The sequence below is a fragment of the Schistocerca americana genome, chromosome 2 (genome assembly GCF_021461395.2).
Source record: "Schistocerca americana isolate TAMUIC-IGC-003095 chromosome 2, iqSchAmer2.1, whole genome shotgun sequence".
Taxonomy (NCBI): Eukaryota; Metazoa; Arthropoda; class Insecta; order Orthoptera; family Acrididae; genus Schistocerca; species Schistocerca americana.
In genome coordinates this window covers 96,918,259-96,940,519 of record NC_060120.1, presented here as the reverse complement: position 1 = coordinate 96,940,519, position 22,261 = coordinate 96,918,259, and the positions used below count along the sequence as shown (strand labels likewise).

General features: G+C 42.7%; 1 protein-coding gene across 1 annotated transcript in view; it reads left to right on the top strand.

Annotated features, from left to right (window-relative positions):
- LOC124592796 overlaps positions 1-22,261 on the top strand; it is a 687,654-nt gene that overhangs the window by 61,036 nt on the left and 604,357 nt on the right. The gene's annotated exons all lie outside the window — the stretch shown is intronic.

The following is a 22,261-nucleotide window of genomic DNA, read 5'->3' as shown; positions in this document are numbered from 1 at the left end:
GAGCTTTCTGCGCAGCGCTCTACCTTGAGAGAGAGAGAGACAGAGAGAGAGGAAAGAGAGAGGGGGGAAGTAGGGGAAAGGGGGGAAGAGAAACTCTCCTGCTCGATCTGAATTAACAGTGGTCGGTCCGGTACACCAGTCAGCGGGAACTTGTTTCATCCGGTTCCCTGCACCCGTGTAGCCAAATACTGTACTTATAAATTTCTGCCTAACAAACACAAGCACAATACGAACATGGAAGATTACATTTTGATACCAACAACCATTCATAGTCTAAGGCACGTCACAAAATGAGAAGCTTAAGTTAAAATACGGGCGGAGACACACGGAATTTGCACATTTTGCCACGAGATGGCGCACACGATATTCTTCCTACGTCGACAGGAAGTCTGTTCGGTTGCAGGATTACAATGAAACAATTGCTAAAAATGAATGGGTGATTGCCTATCGCTGGTGGTTCTAACGACATAGAAAACCGTTCAGGATGAGGTCATGGCTCGTCAGAACAGGACATTAAGAGACCTGTATAACGGTGGAAGCAGAGAATATTTAGACGACGCTTGAACGACTTGTCTCGGATTTATTTTATGAAAACGAGAGCGCCAATCCCCAGTGGAGGTCTCTAAATGCATCACTTGACTTACCTTTTATTTGGACAACGTGATTTCATATGCTGCACGACAAGCTGTTCCCCTCACCTGACCTCGTTGTTGTTGTTGTGGTCTTCAGTCCTGAGACTGATTTGATGCAGCTCTCCATGCTTCTCTATCCTGTGCAAGCTTCTTCAACTCCCAGTACCTATCGCAACCTACATCCTTCTGAATCTGCTTAGTGTATTCAACTCCTGGTCTCCCTCCACGATTTTTACCCTCCACTCTGCCCTCCAATACTAAATTGGTGAAAGCCGGCCGGGGTGGCCGAGTGGTTCTAGGCACTGCAGTCTGGAACCAGTCTCAGGACTGAAGACCACAACAACAATAGTATTTGGCCACACATCGAAGTAATCTAGAGATCACTTTATGCACAAAATCCTTCACCGTCAACACTTTTGCAGTTATGGACAGCTATAAAGGTAGCATGGTTCAATATTTCAACAGGGAACTTCGAACGACTTATCGAGTCCATGTCACACCGAAATGCTGCGCTGCGGCGGGCAAAAGGGGGTCCGACACGATATTAGGAAGTATCCCATGACTTCTGTCACCTCGGTGTGTGGAGACATGGCAACAGCGGTTAAAGTTGAGCATCTTCTGTGCAGAAGACAAAAAGGGAGAGTGAGTGGGAAGATTGTACCGATACGCATCATTCAGTCCAGGAAAAGTAATAGGGTACTTGGTAGATGTAGATTTACACGTGAACGTTCTTGTCTGCTCCCGGAACGAGGAGAGATTCGTGAATTACACGTGGGGTAATACCCACCTGTGCTGCTGTCTTTATTCCACACGATCATTTCACTTCTCCTTGACAAAAGCGAGGAAGCGTAATCGTGGTAACAAAAGTACCCTGCAAGTACATTAGAAGTTAACGTGGCCTCAGCAGGCAATTCAACTGTTGGAGCAGCGTCAGTTTCAATTTTGTTAAGCGTCTCAATGCAGAAATGGAAAGGGAAAACCGTTTAGTGCGGACTACGTGGAATGTATTTTAGACCGCATCGGATACTATCTTGATATTAACTCGGGCGGAGTCGCTATTACGGTCTCAGATGATCAGAACTCGCCGAATTACCCGTCGTTAGGCAGAAATTCTCGAAGCCAGCGTGAGTGGACGCAGCTTCCGGCGCGGACTTTCCGCAGAAGTGACGACGGCTGGTTGCGTAGCGTCAGAGAGCCGTGTGGCGTGCGGTGCGGCCGCTGCTCGGCGGGGTAAGGTGGCGCGTGTTACGTGCAGATCGAGCAGTGTTTGCTTTCGCTCCGCTGATTTACTCTGGCGGCTGGAGGCCACCGGGGGCTAATTTTAAATTAGCTCGAGCTGCACCAAAAAAGATACGCTTTTAATGGACCTCTTTTGTCCACAATAATATACTGCATTGACGAGACCAGATTCATAAATAAAGCATGCTAGCTGTAAGCCTGGAGACGCTGATGAAGTAAGATTTTCTTTTCTTTATTCAAAAACTACGAAGTTTCTCACGTTAAGTGACCCCCAGTGAGTCCTACAAGCTTGGATGATTTCGCGAAGGAAACAGCAGCAGACTTGTTCTTCATCACGGCACTCGCTTCACTGGTTCAGGTAAACCAAGGAAAACGTATCTCAAGATGGTGGAAGGAATTGTTAGGGCCCTCCGCTCCATAAGGCGAATCGTGTGCCCTATCTCGTGCTGAGGAAATAAATTAAATGATCGTGGCCTTCCGCAACTGGTTGCTGTTGTGGTCTTTAACCCAAAGACTTGTGTGTTGGTGCTCTTGAATAACATGACAACAAAGTTCGACAAAAAGAGGCAACAGACGATACATTTACTGTGAAACTTGTAAGAGTGTTCTACAGAACAGATCGTCCGCTCTCAAAACTCTGCCATCTCTCTCCCCACATCCACCACTGCTGGTGGCTCACCTCCAACTGCCCAACGCTACGCGCTGATCACATCCAACTGCCCAACACTACAATAGCAAATATTCCAACAGTGCAAACCAGCCACAGACTGCACACAGCACAGTCAGTGATTTTCATACAGAGCGCTACTTGGTGTTACCAACATAAAAACCTAAACAGCCTACTTACAATATTCCAAAGCATTAATGTGGAAGCAATTTAGGCTGGAACAAAGCTAGTCCCAATTTTGGCCGCCTAGTGTAAATGTGGGCTGTGAATGCAAGAAAGATGTTTCAATGCGTGACGGGAAGAAAAGGCCAAACAAGTGAGAAAGGCATAATGTCCATTTTATTATTAACCGTCGCTTACACAACTTGTTCAATATGCGCACTGGAGACGTCGACGAGATCTCCATCCGTAAAAGGACGTGATCAACAGTTGCTTGTAGCAGTTACAGAATCTGAGCAATGTGTTCCTGTATACTCGCCTTCAGATCAGGTAGAGACTGAGCGTGTCCCTGGTAAACGTGTTCTTTCAGATATTACCAGAGTCAAGTCACCTGGATTCAGATCAGGTGATCTTCAGAGCCATGTATCTGGAAAACCGCTAGAGACAACACATTCGTGGACGCTTGCATTAATCTTTCACTGGGCGAGCAACGTGAGGTGTTGCTCCATCTTGCATGAAAACAGTGGTTTCCACACAGTTGCGCTCCTCCAAATCACGAATCACGAGCTGTACAAGGAAGTGTCGATAACGTGCATACGTCACAGTACACCTGACAGGCTCTGTGGGTGTATTATGTTCAAAGAAGAATGGACCGAGAATGAAGCTGCTTGTGAATTCACACGACACAATCACTTACGGGGAGGGGAATGACTCTTAGTGCACAACAAGAGGTTTAGCAGTACCCCAAACTTGACAGTTCTGCGTATTCACTACACCCTATAGAGTAAAATGTGCCTCATCACACCATAGAATATTGCCCAGTCACGTGTCGTCATCTTCAGTGCCGGTTGTGGTGGCCGAGCGGCTCTAGGCGCTATAGTATGGACCCGCGCGACCGCTACGGTCGCAGGCTCGAATCCTGCCTCGGGCATGGATGTGTGTGATGTCCTTAGGTTAGTTAGGTTTAAGTAGTTCTAAGTTCTAGGGGACTGATGACCTCAGAAGTTAAGTCCCATAGTGCTCAGAGCCGTTTGAACCATCATCTTCAGTCCGTGCCAGAAACCAAAGAGCAAATTGGTGCGGATCAAGAGGTTTCACTTGCTGCACCTTCTGGGTCCTTTACGGGTACCAGTGAAAACAGACCCCAAAACTTTCAATAATGTGGACAATGGGATGAACAATTCTCGCGACACTGCACAAGCACTACCACAACTCATGGCAGTTGCTGCACGGTGATTTACAGCAACAGCAACCTCGTCAATGACTTCCACCGGTATAGGACGCCTTCCTCTTCCTGGTGTCACACTAGACGCACGAATGTTTTCGTATTTCATGATCATCTTCTTTAAACCATTTAATGACATGGGGCCTCTCCTCAAACCATTCACATAAAACAGTTTTACTAACAGCGAACGGTCTCTTTTCTCGATAGCCATACTGTTGACTTACGTTACGGCTTGTCATATGACAGCACGGGTGTCATACCATCATACAAAATGTGTACAGCGCCAGATCTGGACCTTGTAGCCACAACCGGAACTAATTTTTTCCACTGTAAATCGGTTCCGCATTAATGCATTAGCATATCTACCAAGATTCTCTGCCATACGGAATTACAGCTTACACTGGACCTCTGTGAGTATCTTTACTCTAACTACCACCTCCCGGTAGTACTCCGAAGCCCAGTACCTATTCCTGGATCCTCAGAACATGCCTTCACCTCAGCTGGGCGTTTCCATCTACATGATACTCGTATGGCCAATCTTCGAATGTGCGGCGATTGTCTGAGACAGACAGACAACGAACATTTGCAGAGCTTCAGAGCCGTGTCCTCCGCCTAGCCCTACACATGCCGCAACGCTTTCTCACAGATGAATCTATGTGGAGCAGTGCGGTACCCTCCTTTCGCAGGAAGTACCGCCAAACTCTTCTATCGGAAGACTCCACATTCCGCCAATCCATATTAGCGTGCTCTTGGCACGCGAGTGCAAAGACAACTCTACACATTGGTCGCACCTACTGAGCAACTAAGGCGCTGTCAGTAAGACAGGACTCGCAACAAGTCTGTAGAACTCGTTAAGAACAACCAGATAGCTAGGACATCAACCTCACCCATTAACAGTTCGGAAGCACGTTACAACGAGGTTGAACTCCGCCACCGTTCGGGATATGAAGAAGTCCCGTCATTTGCAGCGCGACCGACAGAGTGATCGGTTTCACCAAAGATACATGTAAGTGGCTTACCCTGTCGAAGGAAGAGGTTAAAAATCATGTATTCCATTGATCAACCTCTGTTTCTGGTACTGGACTATCACAGGTTAGAACACAGTATTACGGTAACAAGGCGCAGCTTTAAGACAGGATTTAGTGTTCCAAAGCGACACGACACCAAAACTGTTCGCAAACTGTTCTCCAAATTCGAACGAATAAGCAGCGTAGGTGATGATCTAGTGGGTACTGTTTCCCCCGGGCTAACTGTCGTTTTCCTGCCCTGGGCTTTGGCGTAATTAAACTCAATAACTCTATCATCGAAGTATTCAAATGGGTCAGAGCACTATTGGACTTAACATCTCAGGTCATCAGTCCCCTAGAAACTTAGAACTACTTAAACCTAACTAACCTAAGGACATCACACACATCCATGCCCCAGGCAGGATTCGAACCTGCAACCGTAGCGGTCGCGTGGTTCCAGACTGAAGCGCTTGGAACCGCTCGACTACCAGCGGCCGGCAATCGAAGTATTCAGCAAGAAAGGAAGACACCTATTCGGTGGGATGTGGTTGGCCCCTCCTTGTGGTGCCCGTTCTACCCTCCAACGTTTGTTGTGTAGCGACAGACTGTTCCAGAATTGTAACGATTGTTCACTAGTTATCGATTTTCGCATAAAAAGGGTCGATAGGGCTTCATCTGCATACCACAGTCCAAATAGTAACTATTGGAAATGTAGTTGTTTCGTTCCACACTAGTGTGGTTTTCGGAACCCCGAAATAAACTGCTTTACTAGTTCACTACACCATTCAGGTGGAAGGGTACTTCATCTGTGAACCAGAGACTTCCAACATCATATCTTTCATCATAAATCACTGTTAGAATCTAATTCGTAGAATCAGTACTTTGTCGCACAGTGGGTACAGGCATGTCATGGTGGCTTTAGAGTTTGAAAAGAAACAAGTGTACACTGTGTCTCAGTATTATATTCTCGTTGGAATGCTTGAAAACAGTCTCTTCTACAATTCTTCGCTGATATTTCGCCGAATGTTGCTGAATAAGTCCACAAACTGTCGCGACATTTTCAGGAGTAACGAGAGTCAGCATGGGGCAAACAGTCCCCACTAGATCATCACTCACATAGACATGAATTGGGAGTCCACCCTCACCCGATATGGTTCTTGTGACTATCTTTGTGGGGCACATTGAACAGCACTGTCTACTTGAATCCATATCCGTTGTGACACTACAAGATGTGATGGCAGATTTCTTTCTGTGTTTCCCCCACTTTGGATACTTTTATGAAGGGCTATGATGCCGCCCCGCGGGATTAGCCGAGCGGTCTTAGGCGCTGCTGGTCCCGGCAGAGGTTCGAGTCCTCCTCGGTCATGGGTGTGTGTGTTGTCCATAGCGTAAGTTAGTTTAAGTTAGATTAAGTAGTGTGTAAGCACAGGGACCGATGACCTAAGCAGTTTGGTCCCATAAGATCTTACCACAAATTTTTAATTTCTATGATGTGATTGCAAAGACTGTTTGCAGAGGACAAGTTTATTTATGCATCCTCATGTATAGCGTACAGCTCCATCTGTTACTACTTTTTACTATTATTTCCTTGTTTTATTTTATGTGTCATGTGCTGTAGGACCAAATTAATAAGCAGGTCTCCATGGTCATGAAACGAGTCAATACATAAAATTATAACGGAAAATAATAAAAGATAAAATGAAATGTATCTGAATCTTACGCAGATGACAAGCCGTAAGTTTAAATAAACATAATCAACAATATAACACACAAATTAGATTAATATCTTAATTTTTCCTGGGGTTCTTCGACAGAAAGAAAGGCGTGAGCCATGAGGAAACTCTTCAGTTTACACCTGAAAGTGTATGGATTACTGCTAAGATTTTTGAATTCTTGTGGCAGCTTATTGAAAATGGATACCGGAGAATACTGCACGCCTTTCTGCCCGAGAGTCGAGGAGGTGCTTTCCAAATACAGACTGGATTTCTGCCTAGTGTTAACTGAGTGAAAACTGCTAATTCTTAGAAATATGCTGATGTTTTAACAACAAACGACATTAAAGAAAATATGTAATTAGAGGTAATTCCCACTTTGGTCTACATGATTTTTTATAATCTTATACAGTCACCCAAGCTGCCTGATAGCGCTATACCCTGTTTTCAACGTTCTAATGGAAAGATACTTTCAAGGAGCATGTGTTGAGGAAAGTATATTTATCGTCTAGGTTATCAGTACTGTAATCGTCCTGACAATCTTGTCCCTTGATGACGGTTAAAAAGGTCTCTATTGCAACTGGTAGCTTTTCTAAATAATTTATAATTATATTTAACATGTGACTGAGCACAAAAATAATTTAGCGTCGAAATTTGTGCATCCCGGTCTAAAAGACCATTCACCATTTTGCTTACAGAATGCTTCTCTAGTAATGAACGATCAACAAAAATATTGTTTATGGTTGTACTACTGATCATCTTCACTCTTGTTGGAAAGAAAAAAGTTGGCGTCAGATGATATGAATTAAGGAGATGTACTAGCATCCCCTTACTTGCGCATTTACTTACACAATTAGTACAGAAGTCTCCACAAAAGTAATTTTTTGTACTTCCTATAAATGAACGAAAAACCCTCTCCATCTTGACCAGAAATGTTCTGAAATCAGAGACAGGGGACCTATAAATAACAACAATTAGAAGTTTAGTTCCCCTCAATTCAACCATACCTGCTCAACATTGAAATAGCTGTTCCGTGCAGTGCTTTGAAACATCAGTGAACTCAAATAGAATACTGTTTTTCACGTACCTGGCCACTCCCCCACATCGCAAAGATCTATTAGAAAAACAACCAGTTAACGTATATCCTGGTAAAGGAAGCCTCTGAAGTATCACATAATGTAAGAAGTGCGTTGATACACCAGTAATGTCAGAGTTACGTCTATCTACATCCACACAGATTACTTTGCGAGTGGCGGAGGGTGTCCTATACCACTACCAGTCTTTTCCTTTGCTGTTCCACTCGCAAATAAAGCGACGGAAAAAAGACTGTCTATATGCCTCCGTATAAGCCCTAACTTATCCTATCTAATATTCGTGGTCCTTACGCGCACTGTATGTTCGCTGCAGTAGAATCTTCTTTTTTTTCCAGTTCCCTAAATTTTCTCAGTAGTGTTTCTCGAAAAGAACGTCAGCTTCCATCCAGGTATTTCCATTTGAACCCACCGGTAACAAATCTAGCAGCCCGCCTCTGAATTGTTTCGATGTCTTCCTTTAATCCGACCTGGTACGGATCCAAGACACTAGAGCAGAACTCAAGAAAACGTCGCATCTGCGTCCTGTATGCGGGCACCTTTACAGATGAATCACACTTACCTAAAATTCTCCTAAGAAATCGAAGTTGACCACTCACCTTCACTACCGCAGTCCTCACACGCTCGTCCCATTTCATATCGCTTTGCAGCGTTGCTTACAGATATTTAAACGAGGTGACATGTCAAGCAGGACACTTCTGCATCCGAACCACAAGGGGTGTGTTTTTCCTACTCATCCGCATTATCTTACAAATTTCCTCACTTAGAGCTAGCTCCCATTCATCGCACTGGCTAGAAATTTAGTCTCTGTTGATCCAATGTGGACACGGGGCAGCTTCTGGCCGAACATTTAACAATGAAATTGGCCAAACAGCCGTGCAATTGAGATGTTATGTTATTTTATCATCGCTACCAGTTTCGACCTGAAGATAGCATAATGAATTGCCGAAACTGGTACCGAAAGCAAAATAACATCTCAGTTGCACGGCTGTTTGGCCAATTTCATTGTTAAAAATTAGAAATTTTGTCTGAGTCATCTTGTATCCTCCTACAGCCACCCAACTTCGACACCTTACCATACACCACAGCATCATCAGCAAACAACCGCGGGCCGCTGCCCAGCCTGTCCGCCAAATTATTTATGTACATGGAGAACAACAGGGATCCACTGTAGCCGGCCGGTGTGGCCGTGCGGTTCTAGGTGCTTCAGTCTGGAACCGCGTGACTGCTACGGTCGCAGGTTCGAACCCTGCCTCGGGCATGGATGTGTGTGACGTCCTTAGGTTAGTTAGGTTTAAGTACTTCTAAGTTCTAGGGGACTGATGACCTCAGATGTTAGGTCCCATAGTGCTCAGAGCCATTTGAACCATTTTTTGGATCCACTTCCCTGGGCCACTCCTGACTATAACCCTGTCTGTGATGAACAGTCACCCTAGAGGACAACGTACTGGTTTCTAAAACTTAAAAAGTCTTTGAGCCACTCACATGTCTGTGAACCTATTCCATATGCTCGTACCTTCATTAACAGCCTACAGTGGGGTATCGTGCCAAATGCTTTCAGGAAATCTAGAAATATTGAATCTGCCTGTTTCCTTTCACCCGTAGTTCGCAGTATAGCATATGAGAAAAGCAGTTCATTAACTTTCTCTCTAATACTTTGTACATTTTGATGAATTTCAAAACTTCTGTATAATGTGCTTACACCTTTGACATTAAACACGCCGTCTTTGCATCTTTCAATCAATCTTTGTTTTCATGTAATTTAATTTTAAAATTAGGGAGTCCGTATTTATAGTGAGGTCTTAGTTTTCCATCTATAATCCTCCTTCCCCCCTTCCCAGTAAACAAAATATATGCTGTAGACTGCGGATCTTTAGTGCACCGTCTTCTAATCCATTTGCAGAACTACAATCTGTTACAATCATCTTGTGATCTTAGGCCTTAAAGGCGCAGGAAGTAATACATCGATGGAGTAACTGCTTGTGTTATTGATCCCGTGCCTGCAAGTCGCCGGAATGACACGATGTCCAATTCTTTTCAGCTGGAATGTGACATTCAGAGTCATTATCATTCCTATGGCACACACATGCAGTACATTTGTAATAAGTAATGTTCGTCATTGTATAAAACGAAAATAAATCGACTAAATATTAATATGTAGGTTTGTAATCCTCTCCACTGCTCTGGTAATGACATTCATAAAATCATTTCATTAGTCCTTGTAGCATCGCAGGAAGCACTCCTCTCTTACATGACAGACTGTTCCAGTGCACCATAGTCGCAACCCGGTGAATCAGATCACCGAGCTTATCCAGTGCGGATTCTCTTTAATTTGATCCACATTTTCCTGTCAGGTTCGACATCCACAGTGTCACAGTTAGGTTTCTCGAACCATTTCCACTCTTGGTCATTTCCGATGTGTTGGCAGATCTTGTTCAAGAGATCTCTTACTTTGGCGTTATTCGTGTAACGTCCCCTTAGAAAAATTATAAATGACTGTGCTTATAAACCTCTTAAATTATTTGATTTTCAAACAGCTGAGCAGAACTGAACGCACTCAGACATTTCGCTCTTTACCTATTCTGATCAACACTAAACTGACACACAATATTTTTTAGCGCAACGCAATCTGACTTCCAATAATCCCTACAAAAGAATGGCCCTGACTAACATTAACCTATACCTTTCACAAATCACTCACAAAAATCTTCGTTACTCGAACTACTGCAATACAGCGAGCGCCACTACTGCCAGCTAAATAAAAGATTCAAACTACGGAAGGCACTAACTACTGATAGGCATAGTTAGCAAATGAAAGATTTTGATAGAGAACAAACAATGTATTTACCTTAATAGTGTTCAAAAGTAATAATATATATAGCAGTTCATGACATCCAGTCTTACAAATTTCAAAACTCCGCCATTTCTCTCCCCACATCCACCACTGCTAGCGGCTCACCTCCAACTGCGCAACGCTACGCGCTGTTAACATCCTGCTGCCCGACACTACAATGGCAGACAACAATGCAAACTAGCCACAGACTGCACACAGCACAGCCAGTGATTTTCATACAGAGCGCTACGTGGCGTTACCAATAAGAAAACCTAAACAGCCTACTTACACTTGTAGTTAGCTGTTCAGCTACAGTAGTGGCGGGTGGGTGCCTCGAGCGAAGTCTGTTTCTTCGTAAGACAGGTGATGAATACGTCGTTACTTATTTTCTTGTATATTATGACCGATATGCGTGACATGAGCCTATAGACTGATGCCATTGACTAAACCATAGCGAAATACCATGTCACTCATTTGACGTGTGCAATAATAACACTTCTAACGTTATTCACACTCCACGGAATCACTAACCTTGTTCTAATGACAGCACAACTTGTGTCCTGTTAAATATTAGAATATGAATTACCTGAGAAAGTAAATCCGAATATGTTCCCATTTGAAAAATGCGTCCTCTCATATACAAAATTTTGACCCATGAATCAGTTTTAGTAACACGATCTGACTGCTTTTGTTGTAGAAAATTACGTAGCCAGTGAACACAAACTTGATTAGTGCAGCGTTTTACGGTGGGCATAGAAAACGAAAATTGAATGTAAGTCAATGTGAGTAATCGTATGAGATACCTTACCAAACGTAAAAGTGTTTAAGCAATCTGGCTTATAGCAAGTTTCTGTGAGAACTTGTATGTGGGCGCAGTTTGTATTATAGCATTCCATTATAAGGCACCAAATAAACACGCTTTCTTTATAATAAGGCACTCTTTCTCTGACACCTTCACTTCTCCTATAACATGCCTTTTTGCTGAGAAACATGAGCAGAAATGTGAGCTATAATATTCATAGTGATTGGTATCGATGTTAATGTAAGTTCCCGTGAGAAAATCGGAAAACGTAAGTTCAGGTAACTGACTTGAGCAAAAGAGTAAGTTTCAATGGTATCCTATTACTTGTGCCCAGAAAACGCTTGTCACCCAGAGTTCCAAAATGTAAGAAAATTGAACAAAGTGTGATTCAGTAAAAATCGCAAAGCATTTAGAAGGATTCACTAGTAAGGAGTGTGACTAAATTGACTGTATTACCATTCGGATGAATTAATAGCAAGCAGATTCCAAAACGAACCTCGAAATGCATTCTCCTCACAAAGACACATATGTGAGATGCGAATCCAGCACGTGAAAGTTACAGCAATTGCATGACGCGGATCAAGAAGAAGTTAAGCATGGAACATACGTATGTCGTGAATGATTAACGAAATATTATTACAGATATGCATTTCCTGCACAGAACCCAGCTACATATAATCATTCCACCGCCAGCAACTCGCAGCATTCGACACCAAGAACCTCTTCCTTCAAAAATGAGGGATACGAGAGCGCCTACTCAAGCTCATGACGCAGCATTCGCCACAAGCGGGCCGTGACCTGGTTGGTCGGTTCACCGGCAATGCAAAGACTTCCTGGATGCCTCACGGACTATCCTCGAAGATAACAAGTTATTCGTAGTCGATTAAGTTATTCGCAGTCGATACTAGTTACAGAACTGCACCTCTGCAGTAACCCTGTGGTAAACTACACTGACTCGCCAAAGAAACTAGTACAGGCGTTCGTATTCAAATGCAGAGATATGAAAACAGGCAGAATACGGCACTGCGATTGGCAACGACTATATAAAGAAGTGTCTGGCGCAGTTGTTAGATGCTATAGTGGCGTGTTATCACGATTTAAGTGAGTTTGAACGTGGTTTTATAGTCCGCCACGAATGATGGGACACACCACCTCCGAGGTAGCGATGAAGTGCGGATTTTTCCTTACGAGCATTTCACGAGTGTACAGTGAATATCAAGAATCCGGTAAAATATCAAATCTCCGACATCGCTGCTGCCGGAAAGAGATCCTGCAAGAACAGGACCAACGAATACTGAAGAGAATCATTTAACGTCACAGAAGAGCAACACTTCCGCAAATTGCTGCAGATTTCAATGATCGGCCATCAACAAGTGTCAGCTTGCTAACCATTCAATGATACATCATCGATATGGACTTTCGGAACCGAAGGCCCACTCGTGTACCCTTGATGACTGCGCGACACAAAACTTTACGCCTCGCCTGGACCCATCAACACCACCGTTGGACTGTTGATGACTGGAAACATGTTGCATGGTCGGACGCGTCTCGTTTCAAATTGTATCGAGCGGATGGACGTGTACAGGTATGGAAACAACCTAATGAATCCATGGAGCCTACATGTCAGCAGGGGACTGTTCGAGCTGGCGGAGGCTCTGGGGCTTGTGCATTTGGAGTGATACGCGTACCTTGATAGGTTTAGGTACGACTCTGTCAGGTGACACCGTACGAAAGCATCCTGTCTGATCACCTGAATCCATTCATGTCCAGTGCGCATTCCGACGGACTTGGGCAATCCCAGGAAGACAAAGCGACACCCCACACGTCCAGAATAGCTACAGAGAGGCTCCAGGGACACTCTTCTGAGTGTCAACACTTCCGCTGGCCACCAAACTCCCCAGACATAAACATTATTGAGCATATCTGGGAAGCCTTGCAGCGTGCTGTCCAGAAGAGATCTCCAACCCCTCCTACTCTTACTCGTTTATGGATAGCCCTGAAGGATTCATGGTGTCATTTCCTTCTAGCACTACTTCAGACATTAGTCGAGTCCATGCCACGTCGTGTTGCAGCACGTCTGTGTGCTCGCGGGGACCCAAACGATATTAGGCACGAGCACCAGTTTTTGTAGCTCCCCAGTGTAGTACGCAAAGATGTTTGAATTTTAAAATAACAAGTTAAATATTGAAAATTGCGATGTAACCGTCATCTTTCAATAATCCAAATCGTTGCATACGGGATGGATGGCGTAGGAGAATGATGTAAGTGCTATATCTGACAACAGCACCACAGTCAGAGGACCAAGTCCGAAGACAAACATATTGAGTAAGACGTGAACATCAGCAGGAAGACAGCTTACATCATTGGGCACTGAGAAGTGGGATGGACAGTCGACAAGCATTTCTTTCTGGACAATTACTTACAGAATGCTACAAAGATTGTTGAGTTTCCCTTCTACGTCACTATTAACACTCAAAAGTGTGAACATTTAGGTGGGGGTGTGATTACCTGGAATCAGCTAGTTGAGTTCCACATTCGCTAAAAGCCTTCCGACCTACGTGTCTCTGTAAATCGTAGAGGGATGTTAGGCTTTAGTCACCCTTTACAGTATTTGCTCTCCTGTATAGAGAAATGTAATACTGAAACAATTGTGGCTCAATTTGATTTGTGGCCCACTGCTGAGAACTAACAGAAGTTTATTTATTATGTGTGATTAGTGCCCGACAGCCTGAAAAAAAAGGTCATGTAGCAGCCTGCATAGCACCGGTCTCACTGTGGTGTCAAATAAAATAAAAACTGTCCTACTAACAGCAGTAATGTAGTAAGAACGTTGCCATAGAGGCTTCTGGCAATAATTTTATGGTACCTGATGATAATCAGATGATCGAAACAAATAAACATTTGTTTCTTCAGCCGCTCTTGACAGTCCTGAAATACGAGGGTCACTCCAAAAGAAATGCGCACTATTTTTTTTAAATCCATCTTTTATTCTACAAGTTTGAAAGTTTTACAGTCTGCAGATACATCCTTTAGGGACAATATTTACATTTCTCCACATAATATCCATCTCTCTCAACTGCCTTACGCCATCTTGGAACCAGCACCTGTATACCCGCACGGTAAAGTTCTGGACCAACCTGTTGGAGCCACTGTTTGGCAGAATGCACAAGGGAGTCCTCATCTTCAAACCTTGTTCCACGAAGAGAGTCTTTCAGTTTCCCAAAGAGATGATAGTCACATGGAGCCAGGTCAGGACTGTAAGGCGGGTGTTTCAGTGTTGTATATCCGAGTTTTGTGATCGCTTCCATGGTTTTTTGACTGACATGTGGCCGTGCATTGTCGCACAACAGCAAAACATCCTGCTTTTGCCGATGTGGTCGAACACGACTCAGTCGAGCTTGAGGTTTCTTCAGTGTCGTCACATATGCATCAGAATTTATGGTGGTTCCACTTGGCATGATGTCCACAAGCAAGAGTCCTTCGGAATCGAAAAGCACCGTAGCCACAACTTTTCCAGCAGAAGGTGTGGTTTTGAATTTTTTTTTCTTGGGTGAATTTGCATGATGCCACTCCATTGATTGCCTCTTCGTCTCTGGTGAAAAATGATGGAGCCATGTTTCATCACCTGTCACAATTCTTCCAAGAAATTCATCTCCACCATTCTCGTACTGTTCCAAAAGTTCGCTGCATACCGTTTTCTTGTTTCAGCCATTGTCAACATCCTGGGAATCCACCTGGCACAAACCTTTTTTGACGCCAACACTTTCAGTATTCTGCAAACACTTCCTTCCCCTATCCCAACGTAGCGTGACAATTCGTTCACTGTGATGCGTCTGTCAGCAGTCACCAATCCGTTAACCCTAGCATTACCAACGGGGGGGCCTCGTAGGCCCACTGACTCAGTTTTTCTATGTTGTATCCACACCCTTTGATATATGAACTTGAAAGCAAAGGTAATTGTTCGTTATTGAATGTACTATTGAGTCATTACAGAATTTCGGAATAAAAATGTAATTAAAATTCATTTACTTGATTTAATTCTCTGTGGGCCTTAGAAGCCCACCCGTTGGTAATAGCAAGGAAAGATTTACGAGGTTGAGTCTCTCGTTTCAAATTCTTACCATGAAACGAATTTTGGCATTGTTGCCTTCAGACATATTATTATGAAGCGGACCATTGTTATTTTCAGTGTTTCTGCTGCTGTTGAACCAGCAACATGAGTAGACATCGTTTACGTGATAGTTCCATTGAAAGAGTGCTAGAAGAAGTTTTGAACGAATCAGATTTAGAGGAAAGTGAAGTGGATGATGATGTGGAAGAAATTAGAACTGATTCATCGTCTGAGAATGAAGATGAGGTTGAAGCCAATCCACCAGATGATACTGATACGGAATGTGATAAATTCATTGCAAAAAGTGGACGAGAGTATATTACGAAGCCATCTCGACAATATCGGCGTTCTGTACAAAATATAGTGCGAGAAAGAATGGGGCTAGGACAACAAGGAAGAATTGCGTCTCCGAAAGAGGCTATAGAGCTCTTTTTTACACCTCAAATTATGAATCTAATAAAACTACACTCAAATGAAGAGGCTTCTCGACTAGGTATTCAGCACACAGATGAAGATGAGTTATTTTGTTATATAGGACTCTTGCTAATCATGGGTTCAAATCATGACAATAAGATACCTGTCCAAGATTTATGGTCTTTGCTTCAGGGCCGACAAGTGTACTATGGATCAATGAGTCGGACCCGATTTTTCGAATTGACTAAAATATTGAGGTTTGGTGATAAGAACACAAGAGAAATTCGTCGCCAGACTGACAAGTTTGCTCCAATGAGGGAAATTTTTGAAAGCTTCAACTCTTCACTTCCATTGTATTTCATTCCTGGTCTACATACAACAGTGGATGAGATGTTGTCTTTGTTCCGTGGTCGCTGTCCATTCAAGGTGTTTCTAAAAGAAAAACCTGGAAAATACGGCATTCTAATTCGAATGCTGTCTGATTCTGAGACTAGATATGTGATCAGCATGGACATCTATACAGGCAAGTCAGGAAATACTCAGCATTCAAATGGACCGATGGAAATTGTAAAGAGACTAATAAAACCTATTGAAAAATCAGGCCGTAATGTTACCACAGATCGGTACTATACTTCAGTGGAGCTTGCTGAGACTCTATGGAATGATTTTCACCTCACACTTGTTGGCACCCTACAGTCTAACAGACGACACATACCTGAAGAGCTGAAGGCTACAACTGGCCGCAGTTTACACTCTTCCATCTTTGCTTATACTGACCCTCAGACACAGAGGCCACCAGTTACTCTTGCATCAACGCTAGTCCGCGAGAAGCCAAAACCACTGCTGTTGATGCTTTCAACTTATCACTCAGAAGGGGTGTTGAATGAAGACTCAAAAAAGACTAACATAAATCTTTTTTATAATTCTACAAAGGGAGGCGTGGACACCATAGACCAGATGGCAAGACACTACAGCACAAAGAGAGGAACAAGAAGATGGCCTTTGTCCCTCTTCTACACACTCATTGACATAACAGCAATAAATGCATATTCACTCTTCCTCCTCAACTTTCCGAATTGGAAAAAGAATTTGCTAAACCGCAGAAGAGTTTTTATCACTAACTTAGGTCTCGAACTAATAAGGTCTCAAGTAGATAAACGGGCACAAAATTTGTATGGACTTCGGAAGCCAGTAATAATGGCAATGGAAAGCATCACACAACGGAAGCTCAGCTGCTCTGTAGAACCATCATCCTCAACAGCAGAACCAGGAACACGTGGACGGTGCCACCTATGCTGCCAAGAAGCTGCATCTAAAAAGATCAAGTACAACAAGCTGGGAAAGTCAACTGTTACCTGCTCTCAGTGCCACAAACACGTCTGTGGGAAACACTGCAGGAAGACAGTGTTGTGTGAAAAATGCGTTGCAGAATGAGACAGTAAATTTTGTTTGCTTCATGTAGTGTATCGAATTAAAAAAGTCGTTTTTATAAGAAAACACTATTTTGAAACATTATTCCAAAAAATATATAAACTGAATCTCGTGATTTGTTCATTTTATTCCTATTATAATAACATCTTTTATTATCCAGTATACAAAAACAATGTCTAAGCATTTTGAATTGTTATTAGAGGTATCAGAAGTAAATAAACTTGATTTATGATAAAATAAATTGTGGTATTCTTTATGGGCCCTTGAGGCCCCCCCGTTGGTATTACATGTAACAAAAAATACGTTGATAATGCTAGGGTTAACTCTCTGCACGTTGTGTGGAGTGTGTGCAGTACGAGGCCTGCCGCTGCGAGGACAATCCTCAATATTGCCGTGCCCGCTTTCATCACGTAACCTGCTTGCCCACCGACTAACTGTACTGCGATCGACAGCAGCATCTCCATACACCTTTTTCAACCTCATGTGGATGTTTCCCACTGTCTCGTTTTCACAGCACAGGAATTCTATGACAGCACGTTGCTTCTGACGAACGTCAAGTGTAACAGCCATTTATGCTGTGACGACGCCACTCACGGGAACAGGTTGAACTAAGTATGAAAACAAGCGGGAAGAATGTATCTACACACTGTAAAACTTTCACACATGCAGAATGAAAACTGTATTTTTACAAAAATAGTGTGCATTTCTTTTGGAGTGACCTTCGTATAACTTACTTTCAAATAATGAATATGTAACTGCTGTTACAGCAATGTTAGCGGAACGAGAATAAAGTAGATCAACGGCGGCTAGTATTATACACCGTTTTTAATTCTATTTAAGTTTAATTGAAAACCATCTTCTGAGCCACATTATATCAAGCAATCACAAGAACGGATTTCTTGAAGGCTTTCCACCCGGTTAATTATTCCAGTGTCTACTGAACTTTTGAAATGAGGGCTTTTGGCCCTTTGCAGGAGACCACTGACTTGGTATCTCCATAAATTGAAGCATTCACAGTATCGATTACGCCTTGATTTATTTCGACAGATACAGGCTTCGGATTTGAAAGGTCACCAGATTTGAAAAAGCGTTGCGTTACTAAGCAGACTTTGTGCAAATTCGCGACGTTGTTCTTTTTCAAATCTGGCGATAGCTGAAAAGCTGAAACCGATAGTATGTTTAAATAAATCAAAATGTAACGAAGATTGTGAATTACACGATGTATTTAATCAGTTATTACTTACGTTTAACACTATGTAAGCTACATAACCGGTACACGAATCTCTGTTACATTCAACATATTGTTCTTCAAAAAAATCATTATGTTCTATCACGACATGAGAAGTGTGACGCAACATTGAAAATGGCTCGTTGTGTCTAAGTTAGCTGACATCAATCAAGGTTGCTGTCACGCTGTAGAGCTTCTATCGCGTCAGACGCATCAGATTTCTCACCAGAGGCGTGACGTCATTCCGAACCGAATGGACGAAATGTAATTAGCTGGCTCATCCATCGTGAATATTAATGGAAGCAAAATTGTGACCTGAAACTCGAGTAAATGGTGGCAATGAAATCATGAAGAAATTGATTCAATGCCTGAGATGTTACTACCACTTTAAAATAATATGAAAGCTGAGGTCATGTTGTAAAAAGTTGACTACTTACCTTAATATCAAAAATGGCTCTGAGCACTATGCGACTTAACTTCTGAGGTCATCAGTCGCCTAGAACTTAGAACTAATTAAACCTAACTAACCTAAGGACATCACACACATCCATGCCCGAGGCAGGATTCGAACCTGCGACTGTTGCGGTCGCTCGGTTCCAGACTGTAGCGCCTAGAACCGCACTGCCACTCCGGCCGGCTTACCTTAATATCCTGCTTAAAGATTCACAATCATAACTTAATTTCCACAAATACGCCTCAACCAGTTGAATGCCGTGGTATTATAGACTTTTCCAGGCTTCTGACGCAACTTTTATTGCTCTTACTTCGCGGTAGATACACGTTTCTAAAATCTCATTCGTCGTAAATGGCAATGACATTATTGGTTGTAAATTAAAATGAAATGAGTAGCTTCAAGACTGGCCACTCTTTCGCCCGGAGTCATCTATCAAGTACATTTCACTAAAGTGTGTCTAGTTCTGAAAAGTACTCCTCGACTTGTTTGACGGTTTCTGCAATTTCATAATCTTATACCTTGGCGTAAATACTGTCAATTTCCCAAGAACCAAATATAAACAAAGTCAGAGAGGAGTCCAAACGGTTTCGCGGTGACAAATAACTCTACATGCATTTAGTTAAAATTAATCGAAACAGGTGTATAGTGTTATTTGCAAGGACGCAATAAATAATTTCAGTTTCTGGTTTAAGTCTTCCTGCAGGCAGTGTGATGACCTTTCTCTTGGTTAGTGTCACGTCTAACACAAAACAAGTGGAATGCCTCTTTGCCTAAGAGCAGTGCAGGAAATGTATTTAGACGTCCAGGGTGCTACAAAACAATATTACAATTGTGGGACAGTTGTCACATACGATCCCCTTAAGAAATGCCGTGTGTCTCTCTACACTTGGCGAAAGTTATGGAAGATGTACTGTTACCGTATTCATGACATGTGACATACACTTAAACGAATATTGTTAACTTTTGACACCATAGCAAAACGCATAAACCTGTTGGAAGAACCTCTAATTATTTTTATATGAATAGAACATTCTGTACTTTGCCCTTACCTTGTTCCCTCCAGGTTACGACGAAAAAACTTCTTAAGAGTTTCAGAATCTGGATGGAAGAAAGGTTCGGGTTTAATGTCTGCACCACTGCCGGCCAGTGGAAGCCGGGCTGAAGTTCAACCGGAAAAGAACGAATGTCGAATTCTATTATTTACCCAGTTATGGCATCCGTCTTACAACGGAGGAAAACCTCCCGAAAACATTGGTCAGAAGCAGGAGATTTTTAATTTATTTCTGGGACAATGTCTCCAATTGCCTCTCATAAAAATAAAAACAATCTTGTGTGTGTCATTTATATAAGTATGTATGCGTTTGAAATTACCGTATTCGACTACAGTAATTTAAGATACCAGCAGAAAAAGTAAATCGTGATGACTGGACGGGTGATAAACCGTTCTCGTCTGGAATACGGCAGTGTGTTACGCTCTGTGTGACCTCACGAGAGGTGAATAAGAACTCCTGCTTCAATCAAGATAAAATTTATTGTGAATAACATATTTTAAAAATAAATGGCAGTCTGCATGAGCAAAGAGCATACGCCTGGACGTTGTTTGAAGATACACATTATTGTTTAGTTGGCTACAGTTTCTAAATTTGAAAATATTACTGTTAAAATCCGAATGACTCAGATGACATGCCCTGTATGGGCAGCACGAGACGCTCGTGAAAGGTGCCATTTACTACTACCGTTTATACTCATTCTTGCGTAGAGGGCCAAAAAAGATTCTCGTTTTTTGGAGTGACTTACCGATCACTGTTAATCGAAGTGAGTAGGTTACAGGAGGGTATTAGTTTCATAATGATACTCATGATGTTGGGTGGCCGTTTGGTTCTGTATCGCTTGCTGAAGAACCCGAGTGCTGAAACTCTTATTAAGAGAGTTAAGAGGCAGACGATTAATCTTATATCGTTTAAAGCCAGAGGACTGTACCGTTAAAATGTGAAACGGTACAAGCCACCTTTGTTTCCTGTAAGATGCACATCTTAGATTGACGGCAGAAAGGCAAGAAGTCTTAATAATCAACATGTCAGTGTTGTAGAAACAGAGTAAAGGGTTTTTAATTATATCCTCCTAGTTACGTTTCGTGTCACGGATGGAGTTTTACTGCGATGTCCAAAGAGTGTGAAGTAGTGGAGGAGGTGAGACATTCATAGGGCAAGAGAAATAAGTCGTTTACAAGTGAAACACGTTTATGTTAGATCAATATTTCCCTGGATTTTTACGATGCGCTAGTAGTAAGTAAGAGCAACGCTGAAAGATACAGCACGGAGCGTGCAAAGCCTTCTTGCGAGTCCGTTCGTTTATCCAAGGCTCTGCAAATGTTGTCAAACTGGTTCTCAGCCACCAGCAGTAAGTCTGATCCGTTTGATATCCGCGCTGACCGTGTGTACCGTATTCTCGTAGCTTGTAGTAAAGAGAAAATTGCGCAGTAAGCCACGCGACATGGTTTCGTACTTTATTCGTTTGAATATTATTTCGTGGCTTCTGGGCTAACAACCAAACCACAGCGCACCATGATATTTAACGACACTATATCTAATTAATAGGTTGTGACTGTTTAAAATTTGGGCCAGACTGTGACTCGAATTTATTGCTTATTGCGAGACCTGGCATGCACCGATATCATTTCATCTCTTTAGAGTTTCATTGCTTTCATCTCCACTAATCCGTCATTCCCTTTAAGTTCATTTGATTCACATCGTAAATAGCATACCTAGTTTACATATTTATAACGGAAGTGCAGTTTTCCCACTCCAGATGAGTACTGGCATACACCTGAGTACGAAAGGAAGAGAGAAAATCATTTTATGTCTTGTGGTTCAAGTGGTTCAAATGGCTCTGAGCACTATGGGATTTAACAGCTGTGGTCATCAGTCCCCTAGAACTTAGAACTACTTAAACCTAACTAACCTAAGGACATCACACAACACCCAGTCGTCACGAGGCAGAGAAAATCCCTGACCCCGCCGGGAATCGAACGCGGGAACTATGTCTTGTGGACTTATATTGGAGGAAACGTGTTACATGGACGAGGATGAGCGAATGACTCGAACGTGACGTTGAAATCCTGCCATTTTCGTGAACTGATTCAAGGAAATCACTGGAAAACTATGCCAGGCCAGAAAGTTGGGAATTTATTACGCTCCTTCCCAGTACGAGAACAATATCTTAACCATTGTTCCATCTTGCTAGGTATTCAACCCCG